This window comes from Mya arenaria, chromosome 10 (assembly GCF_026914265.1).
Source record: "Mya arenaria isolate MELC-2E11 chromosome 10, ASM2691426v1".
Lineage (NCBI taxonomy): Eukaryota > Metazoa > Mollusca > Bivalvia > Myida > Myidae > Mya > Mya arenaria.
Window position 1 is genome coordinate 25,700,110 of NC_069131.1, and position 14,950 is coordinate 25,715,059.

The window sequence follows — 14,950 nt, forward strand, 5'->3', positions numbered from 1 at the left end:
GTGGTAATCGAAAAAGATATTTCATTCTTAAGTTGAATGTATATCGTTTACCGGGAGCCGAAATTGTAAGCTTGGAACATTACAATGTAAAATAATTACAAATATTTACATAAATTTAGCAGAATTGTTCACAATGCTTAATCCCTATAAATCATCACGTAATCTCTTTAATCATCACCTAGAAGAATTTTCCACCAAAAATAAGGGACATAAGTGGATTTGATATTGTTTCCAATACTATATTTGCCAATGAATATGATTAGCTAGTGATCCGCCAACAAATTCATTTATTGCGGTTGGCAATCGCCGAGTAATTAAGTTATTCGCAGAAATCCTATACACGTGTGTATGTACAGAACCACATGTATTAGTTTTTCCTTCAGAAATGACGTTGTTATATTTGACAATCGCTCTGCCGATCTGACTATGCAATCTTTAGCTCCTTTGAACCTCATATTTACGTGATTTTGTTAATGTTATATAAAATGTATTCGTTGCGCGTCATCCCGTCACTAACGTCCCACCAGTCTGAAGAGTTCTCAAAGGGAAAATATGTGTTCAATTTTGTTTCCACGTTATATAATGTGATGCTTTTCAATTATTATTTTTTGCAACTTTAAACTAAGAATAAAACTACATTCTACTACATTTATGAAGTAATCGTATTCACTTGGTTGTTTATCGAGTTTGAAGAAGCGTTTAAATGATAGTAATTTGGTAAATGGCTGTACATTATATCCGTATATAATATCCGAATTATTAGTAACTACTTTCGAGTCGCTAAAACACGTGACAAAAACACCTGATAAATCATGTCAAATTTTAATAATTTTATTTCAAAACATTACTGAATGATTACCCACTTTTACTCACTTCACCAGTAGTATGTAAATATTCAGGAACATGGTTTTTAAAGAAGCATGAGGATAAGCACGAATCAGAGAACACTTCCGATATGTCAAGACAACCACATGTAGTTGTTTGCCAATTCGTATGTCATAAAATGTAACATAACCATACACATGCCCAACTCACCAAAACAACAAAGAAGGCGATTCTACGTCATCGAAAGTGATAGCGATTGACTCACCAACTTCATTAAGTTATGAATAAAAAATTATAATGATTTTGAAACAACCCCGCAAACATTCACTTTTGTTAAAAGTGCCGCTTTACGTCTTTACAAAATGATGAATTGTTTATACTCGTCAAATCGTTTATGTTTGTGTTTTTTTTCTGCAGTATTATTTAATAATTGTTTTTGTATTAGCAATTTGTTTATTTTGCGGAGATATATAACGTTATCTTCTTATTTTGCTAAAAAAAACGTGAATTCTGTAATATCTGACTTGTTTGGCTGGAGTAGCCTCCCTTGACTTCAATACGCAAGATACGTAAAATATCTGTACACGCAGGGGCAGTAAATAGTTTGACATTAGACCGATAGTGGTAAATTTAAATCAAATTGAAACCGAAAAATAAATAATAATAAGTAAGGTATATAAGGAATGTAAAATTACTATAACAAGTTTTTTTCTGGTAACCTACTGTTTGAGAGTAAGCACGAATTTTTATCTGTTTCCACAATAAAATCGACGTAATTGAGGTTACCAGTAAAGCGTGCTATCATAATATCCCCAATATATATAAGTATATAAAAATGCTTTCAAACTCTAACTGATACTGCCATGTATGACTAAACTGTCTAAATGAGCAGATGCTAATAACGCTTAATCTAAAAACATATAAAATTCAATTATGCAATGTTTTGTGGAGAAGACTAAACACACAGACACATTTCAAACAATTATTCGATGTGCATATCATAAAAAAACACGAATAATATGTACATGAATTTCATCAGAACTATATGCAACAAAATTTGTGTATATCTAAATTAGCAGGACTAGAATAGTATATCTTCGATGACAGGCGTTCTTCGTCACCATGCATCTTCGTTGTATTGTCAATATCGTTGGCAACCGGTGCTATATCACGCAATCCTCTGAAATAGACAGTTGTTCCATTTAGATACATTTTGTTAAAGTTTCTTCTGTGTAAATTTTGATTGTTTGCCATGCAATTTATGCTTTAATAATATGCTCAAATCACGTACACACTTGACTTGTCATGTTTCGATTTTGTATTGCTGTTACGGATATAGATGCATTTCAAATTTGTGATTGCTTAGTTTACCTGATTTGTTTGATGTATTACAGTCTCGTGTTTGCGGGACTGCATACATACTGACAGTGTTTCAATTTTTTAATTGATGTCATTGTGTATGTATATTATATTACGAGGTCTAATCACATACGCATGCCACAAACTACAGATAAACCACTTAAAAAAACATGGGGTATCATAAAGACAATTGAAATTGACATAGTACAAGTGCCATTTATTAAATGGAATGAAAATAATTCAACAGAACCAGATTACAAGAACGTTATCAATTACACTTTATGTATATAAGTATTTTCATTCACACTTAGGGATAGCCGAATGTACACTGTGTTTTTGTTCAGCGGCATTAGAGTTTATAACGACTTCTATCGGAAATCGATCGTTACAATTGAGCTCGCAAACTATCAAAATCGACTTTCGCTATATGGCTTTACTTACCATTATAGATATAAAACTAGGGTACAAAAAAAAGTTAAAATACTTTTATTGAACTACATTTCTTATTCTAGCTATTTAAAACATGTTTTCAAAGGAACACACGTAATAATCAATGTGGAATCAATATGGAATGCACTGACCTTCATTTGTATTAGTTCTCAAACATTTTTAACACAATTTGTGCTTTTCTATGTGATCATTCCGTGTATTTACGAACATCCTCCCTTAACATCAGAAATTTCGTTTATGTTCATTCTTTGCTAACTTTACAAATTTAACTTATTGAAAGGAATATTATGGCAGATAATTTCGTTGACCGGATATGATCTTAGACCGTTTTCCTATCTCTAATCTGCAACTGAATCAAATACCAAATGACAGTCATGCAAAAGATATAACTAGACTTACAACTTTACACAAGCGATATTCATACAATACTTAAGCCATATATCAATGTTTACCTCGTTGTCACCGTCCAGGAACTTTAATCCAATGTTATTACTGATTGAAAGTGTTAAATTGCGTTTATTAAGTACTTTTTTTATTTTGTAAATTGTAGTTTAGCTGGCGTTAAAATAAAAAAGTGCATTTGAAAGACACAGCCAAAGGTAGAAAACCTGAACTGAGTTAAAAGTTTGTCATCACAAATCATATTGCATCACCAATTCCCATTGTTGAACATTGACTACTTTATTGAGTAGATATCCTTGTGGCACTATCTTACAGCTTGGTACATTGACTAACCTAAACATACACAGGGTATAACTCAGCATCATTTGTACAAATACAGAAAAGGGGCTTTGTTCATTCTTACGTACACTTGAAAGCATTCAACAATCAATGCTTATATACCAGTATATGCATTCATCATTTACCATTATTTGTAAAAGTACCGCCGAAATTGGACACCGGTATAAATTTCTGTGTGCATGCAACATACGACAGATTTTGTTAGCCGCTCCAGATAGAATGTGTCCAAAGATTAATAAGCAAAAGTGCATAATCAAAAAGGCAAGCAAAATAAAATTATTCTGTTTTGAATTAGTTGTTAAATTTGTTTCGCTTTAATAATGTTATGATTGATGTTACGTATAATTTCACGCGTCACTAACAAAACTTTCTGTTACGATTTCTCGAACAATCTTAATTTTATTTTTACAGTTGTTTCAAGCTTAGCTTTTTCATCTAATTTTAACAAATTGTGAACGATTCTTCTTGTGTACAGTGTTGAGCTCTTAAAAGAAGCTATTCTAGTAATAATCAAGATTAAATATAAGTCTACTTAAAGTGTTTAAATTGCTTTATGAAAGAATAGGCTTTTTTTCCATTCGTCAGTTGTTCTTTATAACTTTTCAAATAGTTGTATAAGTATTTTTTAGCTATTTGCGTTAATTACCTTCATAATTTATTTCCCCAACAACACCCACTTTACCTTGTACGACATAACTTACCAACACAGCATTTCTGATAACAGCAAAATCCACAAGCACCAACACACAACATAGCAGCGATTGCGCAGACTATTGCCGTGACTAGAATCGCTGTCTGAGCAGTACTAAAAACAAACAATAAACGAATTATGTAACGCAACTTTTCCGTTATTTACTTGTTTTAAATACGGTTTTCAGGTGAGTGAAATTATTAAGTATTTTTGTGATATTGAGGTCAGCACTAAAGCACTCTTGGCAAATCATTGTAGGGAAATTAGTTCTGTTTATATTGATGTAAGGACTTAAGTTGTTTGTGATAGTGATATAATGTCTTCAGTATTTTGTGATAACGATGTATGGACTTTAATATTGTTGTGATATTGATATCAGGACTTCAGTAGTAATGTTTAATTCATGTCTGTTATAACTTGTTATTTACATTTATTTGATTTTATACAGTTTTAAGCTAATGATATCAGGAAATCTGCTGTGCTTGTTCCTGTTTTATTTCTTCGAAAACCCGTAGTGATATTTCTGCTGCACGATTACATGAAGACTGTAGTGTCCATAGTTATGTTGAATATAAATACATCATTACAGTTTACATTTTTATGTTCTATGATAGAAAAACGATGCGTATATTGGACTACACATCAATGGCATAAGAAGTTTATTTTTCTTTATATCATTTATATAGCAAATCTGTCCTCCAGCCTTCTAAGTCACACTTCTGTTGAATGAGTTCTGACTAGTATCACACTAATAAAATACTAACCTTGCATTGTCCCGATCACCTTTAGACTGGCCATCTGAAACCTCTGAAAACATACAGGATGGAACGTCAAATAGTTTTACTTAATTGTGTTCTTTCGTTTGTGCAAAGGCAAATATACAACAGCACCTGGAAGAGATACACTAAATTAGTATATTTTCGCCCTTGCATGTCGGTCTGAAATGTTAACGTGTTGGCCCCGCCAACAAAATTAGGCTACGACATGAAAGCAATACAGTATTGGGCGCTTTTTCACCCCGACAACACAACAATGCACCAGAAAATACATATTTTGGGCATCTGTTTATTCTTGTTTAGTGTATTGGTGTGGTTGCGCTATTTTGGACACACAAGTGCACCAGTTGGAAAATATTGAGTCTTTGTGCGCCTTTTAAGGCTTTACCATATGCGGGGAGAAAATTAATGTGTATTTTGTTGTGTCGCAATCTAAATGCCGCTCGGGGGAGTCGATTTCATTGCGTTCCGCCAACACAGTTACCTGCCAGGAGGACTGATATTGTATTAGTCGTTTTAGTTCCCTTTGTATGATTTTGGTCGCGTTTAGTAAATTGGCGCCAAGCAAACACACACCATACGGAGAAATAGAATATAAAAAAAATTCGGCGTCCTTTGTTTGCTTTTCAAAAGGTGGCAATAATCAGACACAACACGTGTTTTTTTTCTTTGTAAGGAGATTTGTCGAAACGAGTATACCTGGTTTCGGTTATAATTATCCTTACAGTATAAAATACATATACCTTAAACTAAGAATTAATTGTCTTATTACATAACGTTTCTACAAAGAAACTACAAAAAATGTACATTACATTACTTACGCGCATTGACGCCTAAGCAGTAAACAATCACGAGAATAAATAACAACAGCAGCTTTTCTCTGTCCATTCTGTATCATCTTTGTCTATACCTGAAACATATACATTATAAAAGGAATTAATCACTTTTAATTTTAACTCTTAAGCCGATCGTCTTCATAGCTGGTAGCATTATTATCGTTTGTCACATCTGGAAGCTGTAAGGAAGAATTTACAACCTTTAATTGTCAACACTTAAGCACGCTGCCTGGATTATTGACTACATCTGAAAGTTTTAAGAAAAACTTTCTTAAATCATCATTTGGTATATGTTTGATGCTCTGACTTCATAACAGTTCATTTCAATAACCTTGAAAAGTATGTCAAACCAAAAGCAGCTGGTAACCTAACTTACGTCGCTTTAAAAGGCTTTTAGAGTGTATATGTTCATCATTGACGTGTTAAAATTTATGCGACTTTTATATTGCCTAAGACTCCAATAGACGACACGACGTCATAACAAAACATATAATCAAAAATACTGCAATAATGCAGCTTTTCTTACTCCATCTAGCTTCAGTTAAGGTATTACTAAAATAGTTATCTAACATACATAAAACAGGTTCGAGAAAATCATTTTAGCATTTCTAAATAGTCATACCATTTGAAACAAATAGTATGAATGTTATCGAAATAAGAGCAATAAAATACCATGAGTAATGCTTTTGTGATAAACAGTTAAGATGATGAGGCGCCAACGATAATCTTCTTTGAAAATATCTTAGAAAAATATCTGAAACACTTTGAAATATATTTTCACTAAGAATCATTATATTAAAAACAAATGTTCTTAAGCACAACGCCACACAATGCATATTATATTATTCAAATTCGAACTGTGATATTAAAAGAAAAAAGAAAACGTCTGCACAGGTTATCTTTGATCATGCCGATGGTAACAAACATTCAATGAAAGGAGAAATAAACGTAAGGATCAATTAAAAAACGTGTATGTATATTCTGCTTGTTTGGTTTGTTTGAGGGAGCAGGGCGTGACTGTTTTCAGAATGTTTGCATTTAAATGCTTGTCTCATGATTTATAACATCCTGCAAAAATCATATGGTTTATAAACAGCTTCATTCGATTGAGACACAACCAAACAATGAAATCCAACATACATGTATACTATAAAACAAGATTCTATTAAAGACACACAAAATACTTTTGCAACCGTATAATTTAAGTTATCAGCTTTCATAAGTTGCATTTATACGTGATTGAACTTCGTCAGAATAAAGATATCTTTTTGATAGATTACCCCTATTGCACATGTTTCAGAAGAGAGATTTAGTAAAATCAATTATGGTTAATTCTCAATTCTGTGATTTACTCACTGTTTATGCGTTTTATCACTCCTTATTTTCTATGTATATTATGGATTTCTGTAGCTCAAATTCTTATTTACTTTCTTCAATATTTTCTACAATAAATACTGGTTAAACCATTTGCACATGTTTGAGTCCGCTTTAATAGTTTCAGTATACTCGTATCTGAAAATTATACGACCAAACAATGTAATCAAAATGTGCAGGCTTTGTTTATTATATAAACAGCACATTGTTTACACTAACACTTGAACGCTGTATTTGTTTAAGTCAGATAAACATGCCCTTTATGTACAACGTATTACTATAAAGGGTAGATGTCGCGTTGGTTTTAAAACAAGCCTTTGATAAAGCGATGAATTATAACTAATTTTAGACAATCTGTACCTAATCTATTTAAAATTGATTAAATTAACAAAGCTAGCTTGTAAATCGATATTAGATGGATTTGTATTCCGTTTGATCATTTTAAATACCTACACGTATCTTAGTGTATTTAAAGCTGTCTAACGTTATTTATGAACTTAAAAAAGGGTTTCGTTATATAAAAAATATAAACTTGAAAAGAGTTTATGATACATTTGTTAAATATTCTTTAGTAATGTAATAAGAAACTTCACTAAGTCAAGTAGTGTTAACATTTTTATATTCATTTTACTGTTTGAAATTGAACCCTTCTCTCACGTTTAAATCAAATGTCATCGGGCGCAACGCTTGAAACAAGGTAGCTTGTTAATCCCTATAAGATACATGTGTATTTCGTTTGTTCATTTTAAACACATTCACGTGTTTGGCGTAATTTAATGCTTTCTTATGCAATGTCCAAATATAAAATAAAGGTTTCATAACTTTAAAATTATATTAGCTGTTAAATAGTTAATGATATGTTTTCTGGTGGTTTATAGTATTTTTTTTATATTTTTGAGTGAATTAAAAATATATTTTGAAATTAATTTTACTGTTTTTAAAGTTAAGACGACTCGTGATGCTCACTCGGTGAAATTGACGCTTATACAAACCCTTATCATCAGTGTCGCCATGAAGCTTGTTTTACATTGGAATGTAATTATTGTAAACAAGTACTTGTACGTTAAAATATGGCAAAATTTAGTGGAATGGATATTCGTTTATTAAACGTACGCTTTTGTATAAAGGGTGTGCTAAATATATAGAAACATGGTTATAATTACACAATATACACTACTAGGACAGACCCAAAACTTTTAACTTTCACTTATATCTTTGATACTATCAACAAAATCTTAGTAAGCACACACTGTAGGTTTAAATCGTTTATTATGATACTGTACAATGACTTAAAATATAGTAGTTCTGTAACAACGAAAAAGCATTTATAAATTTTGACATATTAACTTACATTCATAAAGTTGATTTATCCAAAGTCTTTATATGTGTAACGATGATTCAATTGAGTAAACTCTTCAAACAGCTTATTCTTTTTCAAATGATCAAGTATTGATCGGTGGGTACTTAAACTTTGTGATCGTATATCAATCTAGAAAGACAAACAATCAAATGAGTTTTAAAACATTTTAAAGGCGCATAAGCTACTTCGGCACACATTTATTAGAATCAAGCAAATAAACATAAGGCTGATACAGATGGATACAAAACTTGCAATATGTGATTTGATCAACGAATATGTGATTAAATATTGTCTTTATTTGAACGATTTTATTTCAAATGTTAAATACATTGTGCAATATTTCATTTGATGAGATTTATGGACGTCAGACAAAATTCAACTGGCTGTTTATAGATCGATTCCCAATACGGCTGATGCCTTGTAGTTATTATAAAAAAATGCAACTCCACCAACGACGTATATTTCAATCAAGTACACGAGTACGTTAGGAATTATAGTTACATTCATAATTAGCTAATATGCTTTTTACAACTAGAAATAAGGGCAAATATAACAACGAATGATCCACCCATATATATACGGGCGTGCAATTTGTTTGTTTGAGCAATTATTGTTAGCGTATTAATTATATTAATTTTAAACTATTTATTAACAAATTGCCGTGTTCCAATTCTTTAATCCTAGTACAGTCCCTTTAACTATAAAATATCTTCCGCGTGGGTTATATTACCTTGTCCTTCACTAGTGCGATCTTTTGTTAAAATAACACCTACGGTATGCTATAAATCGGTCGTATCTTATATCTGCCTAAACCTAAATTGGGAGAAGTATTTTGTCATTAATATTGGTATTGTTTTGTATAGAGTCGATATGACCTATGATTTAACACTTGAACATATTTATTTCAACAAGCTTTATTCTAAGTGAATTATGTTTTCAATAAGTATTTATTATTATCATGATAATACCAATAACAAATAATTTAACTGACCGCATTAAGGTTATATAAATGTGTATTGAACGTTACTTTGTACATATCTATAACTACGACTTAATATTATACAATTATTATCCTCACCCATTGACGTCACTTGCATGCATTCAACTTATGGTCAATTTGATATGAAAACGTGCTCTGGGAATAACGTTAAGTCTTAGAAATTGCTCACCTTTCAAATCATTTGAATCATAGACAAAGAAGGAACAGAAAGACATCATGTCTTAGAAATTGCTCACCTTTCAAATCTGTAAAATCATAGACATTGAAGGATCAGAATGACGTCATGTCTTAGATATTGCTCACCTTTCAAATCATTTAAATCATAGACATAGAAGGATCAGAATGACGTCATGTCTTTGAAACTGCTCACCTTTCAAATCATTTAAATCATAGACATAGAAGGATCAGCAAGTTTCCGGTTCCGGTGTAAGGAAACGCATAAAAAGTGCTCTCCCGATTTAGTTTAAATAATGTGCTTTCAATTGTGAATTAAGCAAACGTTTTTGAATATTTAGGACAATCAGTGAGTCATCTAACTTTGGCAGAAATATCATCGCATTTTGTTAATTGATAGCAGAGATACTGAAAATTTTAGTAAATCTCTTTGTTTTCACTGTACTTTTGAATAAGCCATGATGTTTCACTTGTAAAGGTGATAAGCGTTCACCTAAAATGATTGAAAAATCGTCACGCTTGAATGAGCAGAAGAGCGTGTAATGTAACGGAAATTTCACTCCCATTCAAATAACGGTTACCAATTACGATCATTATTAAGTATTTAAGAGCTCAACTCGCAGTTAAACGCAACGGCCTGCAGACATGAATGAAACCGACCCAAAGACGTTGATAAATAGCAGCTTAATACGTATTAAGCAAGAACGATGTAACAGTGGGAATCTTAATAATTCATTATGGGACGATGATAGCTGTATCACCGAAGATGAAGACTGCTCCCAAACGTTTCTACCCCAACTGGTTTTCCAAGACATGGACAGCAACCTAGCTGGCCAAGCTAAAGACGACTATGTAAGACAGCTATTAAGCGTTTGTAACAACAATAATCGTCGCATTGACAGCTACATGAATGTACTCACCGACAAAGCGCGCGAACTACACGGATGTCCACACACCCGCCTTATAAATCGCAAAACATTCTCGCAGACATCACGAGAACGGAAGTGTGCTATAGACTGCTATGTACTAAACGCATACATCTCCGGAGAAAACACGAAAGATGTTTACGACGTATTTGCTAAACTGCTTCTCGTGAAACTACCATTATCGATAATGACCTTACGCAGCAAGAAGTCACAAAACCAGATATCCTCGCCTTGGTAACAAACCTAAGTACTGAAGTTCTGAAAATATCTAAGTAGCAATCATCTGACTCTGCGCTTCCCAAAACCATCCAATCTGATGTTTCGAACATTGTGAGTAGTTATAGGGTTCTGAATGGGACAATGAGAAGTGTGCTAGCGAGATTGCCTGAAACGACTGCAGATTCGCAGTTAAATAAGCTTCAAAATGATGTTGATGGATTGGGGTCTGCGATTGCCACTGTAAATAAGAAACTTGTAGAGGCTAGCCACGATCTACCCGATCAGCAACCAAAAACCTACTCAGAGGCTATCAAAAGCCAACCCATGCAGCAGACGGTCGATGTTACAACAAGCCCGCGCCTCAAATCAGTGACTGCTCATAATGTGTCTTACAGTCCGGTATTAACTGGGAAGAATTGCTTTACGGCCAATAAGATCATTAACAAGACTGTGTCAAATAATCAGAAGCCGAAAGCTATTGCAAATGTGGTCGATAAACCAGTCAAGACAAGCAGTAGTAACAACGGCACTCATGCATATAATCCAGTGGAAAGTGCAGAGCCTCCAGCAGCTCCAGCTACACTGGAACGTCCGCGCGCAACGTCAAGAAAAACAGGGTCCAGTGAACAGAAGGAGAAAGAACGTCTCGTACTACATCGGGAACATTGATCATAGGACCACGGAAAATGATATATACACGTATTTCAAGGACAACGATGTTAATGTATCCTACATTCGTGTCTTCCATTGCCGATTTGGCTCATCGGCGAAAGTTAACGTGCCACAGGATCTTGAACCAATTATTGACGACGCGTATTTCTGGCCTGACGGCATTTCTTACAGAAAATGGAAGTCCAAAGAAGACCATATTCTCGAGCGAAGATTAAATATACGCTCGCGGTCCCGTTACCAATACCAGCGTAATGACAGTTATGATGGCTACGGTGACTACGAAGATGACAGTTATCACTTTAAATCGGCATCTAACGTTTGGTACCGGTCCGATAGATAAAGTGATCGCAGAGGACGCATGCGTGACGACACTTGGCGTAAACATGATAACAGTTACAGTGACAACCAGGAGCGACACACGTACTAGGATAGACAACAACCAGAAGAGAACACTGACGATTGGAATCCTGCGTCATACTAGAGTGATCTGCGCTTTTTGATATTTTATATATTTATGTTTAGTGTCAAATTTGAATTATGTTTAGGTTCACGATGCTTGCGCACCTACTTATTTTAATCTGTGTTATGTCATTGAATCTTCTTTGTTGGAATTGTAGGGGAGTTATGTCATCAGCCTACCCTTTAGCAAAAATGTTAAATCAATATAACGTAGATATTGCACTTATAAATGAGCATAAACTTTTACCTAGATCTGCAATGTTTATGAATAGCATTCACTTAGATTACGATTGTTTTGTTAATACTGACGAAAATGTAGAAAATTTTGGTCCAGTTATGTGCGGAAAAGCAGGCACAGCGATTATTTTTAAGAAATCACTCTCATTTAGCATAAATCAGTTACCAGATAAGGAAAACCATCGTATACTTGGAATTGAGTTTAATAGTCATGATATATTGCCCTTATATATGTTTTGTGTGTATATGCCATCGTGCAATAACATAGAATACTATAAGTAGGTTTTAAGTGAAATCCAGTCATTAATAGCCTATTACACCCAGGTTGGGGACGTTTTACTAGCGTGGGATTTCAATGGACAGCTAATTGGAAACCATGAGTTCAAGAGTGCTAACACCAAGTCCAGATTGCTGACAGAATTAATAATGAACAATAACTTGGTATCATTACAACATGTACGTGGAAATATATATGACGGTACGTTTGTGCCAACGGGGAAAGTAATCGACCACATATTGCTTGAATCATCATGTGTTACTTTGTGTACTAACTTTATGATTGAAGACAGTGCAAACATTATGACATCAGACCACTTGCCACTAATCTTCAGTCTGAGTATGACTCCTATTCGAAAACCGGATCCACCACTACGTGTCAACGTTGCTTGGAATACATGTACAATTGAAAATTATCATAGCTATCAACATATGTTACAAAATGAAATGAACTGTATACTCATAGCTGAAATTACAAATTGCTGTCCAGACCCTCTTAACGAATTAATAACTAATGCAATACACCGTGCAGCTAGTATTCTTCCAGTAAGCGAATATAATAAAAGGGCGAAACCCTACTGGTGTGAAGAAGTAAAAGCCGCCCACACAAAGGCGCGCCATCTACGCCGATTATGGATTAATGAGAGTAGACCGAGAGGCTATATCAACGATTCATTTTACGGATACAAAGTCGCTAAAAGGGAATTTTGACGAGTTCAGCGCTGTAAACAAAACAAATTTGAAAACAAAGCTACCGATGACCTGAACATGGCTGCAGAGCTAGACTACCGATTTTTTTGGAAACTACTCCGAAAACGAAGCGGTAAAAAACTATTAATGTGTAACGAATTATCTCTTGATAACAAAACATACGCAAATGAGAACGTTATAAGAGGTTTTGAAACATATTTTACCAGGCTGTTTGAAGATAAATTCGCGAATAAGAATGAAAAACATAACGAAGATTTACAAACATTTTTAAGGGAAGATAACGATATAGCAATGTCACTAGAAATTACGAAAGAAGTTACAAATGAAGAAATTACAAGCGCAGTGAGAAGCCTGAAACTTCGTTAAAGCCCCGGAATCGATAACGTTTTAAATGAGCACATAAAACATGGTGGTGAAGTATTGACAAGAGCATTAGCTATTCTTTTCAACTCCGTGCAGTACAATGAACGAACACCTAACAAATGGAGCACCAGCCTTCTGATCCCTATTTACAAAGGCAAAGGCAAAGACAAGACCGACCCTGGCAATAACAGGCCCGTCTCCCTCAGTCCATGCTTAAGCAAACTATTTGAAAAAGCTATATTTAACAGAATTAATGACGTTATAAAATCGCAGCACATAAACTTTCCAAATGACCAACAACAAGGTTTCCGTAAGGGCCTCAGCTGTGTTACCACCGATTTTAATCTACAAGAGACTATTTATCAACAAATAGAACGAAACAGCAACGTGTACGTAGGCATGCTTGATCAAAAGGCTGCGTTTGATGCTGTGTGGCATGATTGACTGTTCTTAAAGCTTGGCCAGTTTGAAATTGTCGGAAAAGCCCTCCGTACACTTAAAGCATCTTATAGCAATCTTAAATTCGTTGTTAAGCTTAATGGCGATACATCAGATAGCATCAACATACAAAAATCAGTTCGTTAAGGAGGTGTTTATCTACATTTTACTATTAAATCTACGTCGAAAACCTTCTGAGAGATCTTGAAATCAGTAACAAAGGCTGCTGTGTTCTTTCAACCAAGTCCGGCAATCCTGCATACGCCGATGATATTGCCCTGTTGGTGTTATCTCCCTTGAATCTTCAGAAAATGATGGACATTGTATATCGCTACTGTAAGTCATGGCGAATAGATATGAATGTAAACAAGTCAGAAATAATCGTATTTACAAGGAAACGTGATCCACCCAAAGTTGCAATAATGTATGGTGACCAGATAATCCCTCAAACTGATAGTGCGAACTACCTGGGTGTGAAACAAGTTTCTAACATGAAGTGCAAAGCACAAATTAAAGAGAGATGCCAAAAAGCTAAAAATGCATTTTTTGCAATGACTGCTCAAGGTGTACATTCACATGGTCTTAATCCATTAGTTTCGGTTAATCTCTTAATGCCAATTGTTCTCTTTTGTAGTGAATTATGGAATAATATTGTACAAAGCGATATAGCTTCAGTTAATCGCTTACAGCATTTTATGGTTAAGAAAATTCAGGGATTTCATTTTCGCACGAGATCTGATATGTGGGAATCAATGCTTGGGCTTCATAAATTGTATTCATCGGTGATCATTAAGAAATTGCTATTCTTACATTTGATACTTTGTCTAGAATCTAAATGTACCACTAAGAATATTTTTCTACGACGATACTTTCAGTTTGTAACAGATAAAAATGTTTCTTTAGGTTTTATTCCTGATATATGTAAAATCCTATGTACATATGGGCTTTAAAGCTTTATCAACAATGCTTTAGTTAATCCAGAACGAATTCCCTCTAGACGTCAATGGAAACATACAGTTAAAACTATTGTTCCATTGAAAGATACCTCATTATGGTCAGCACG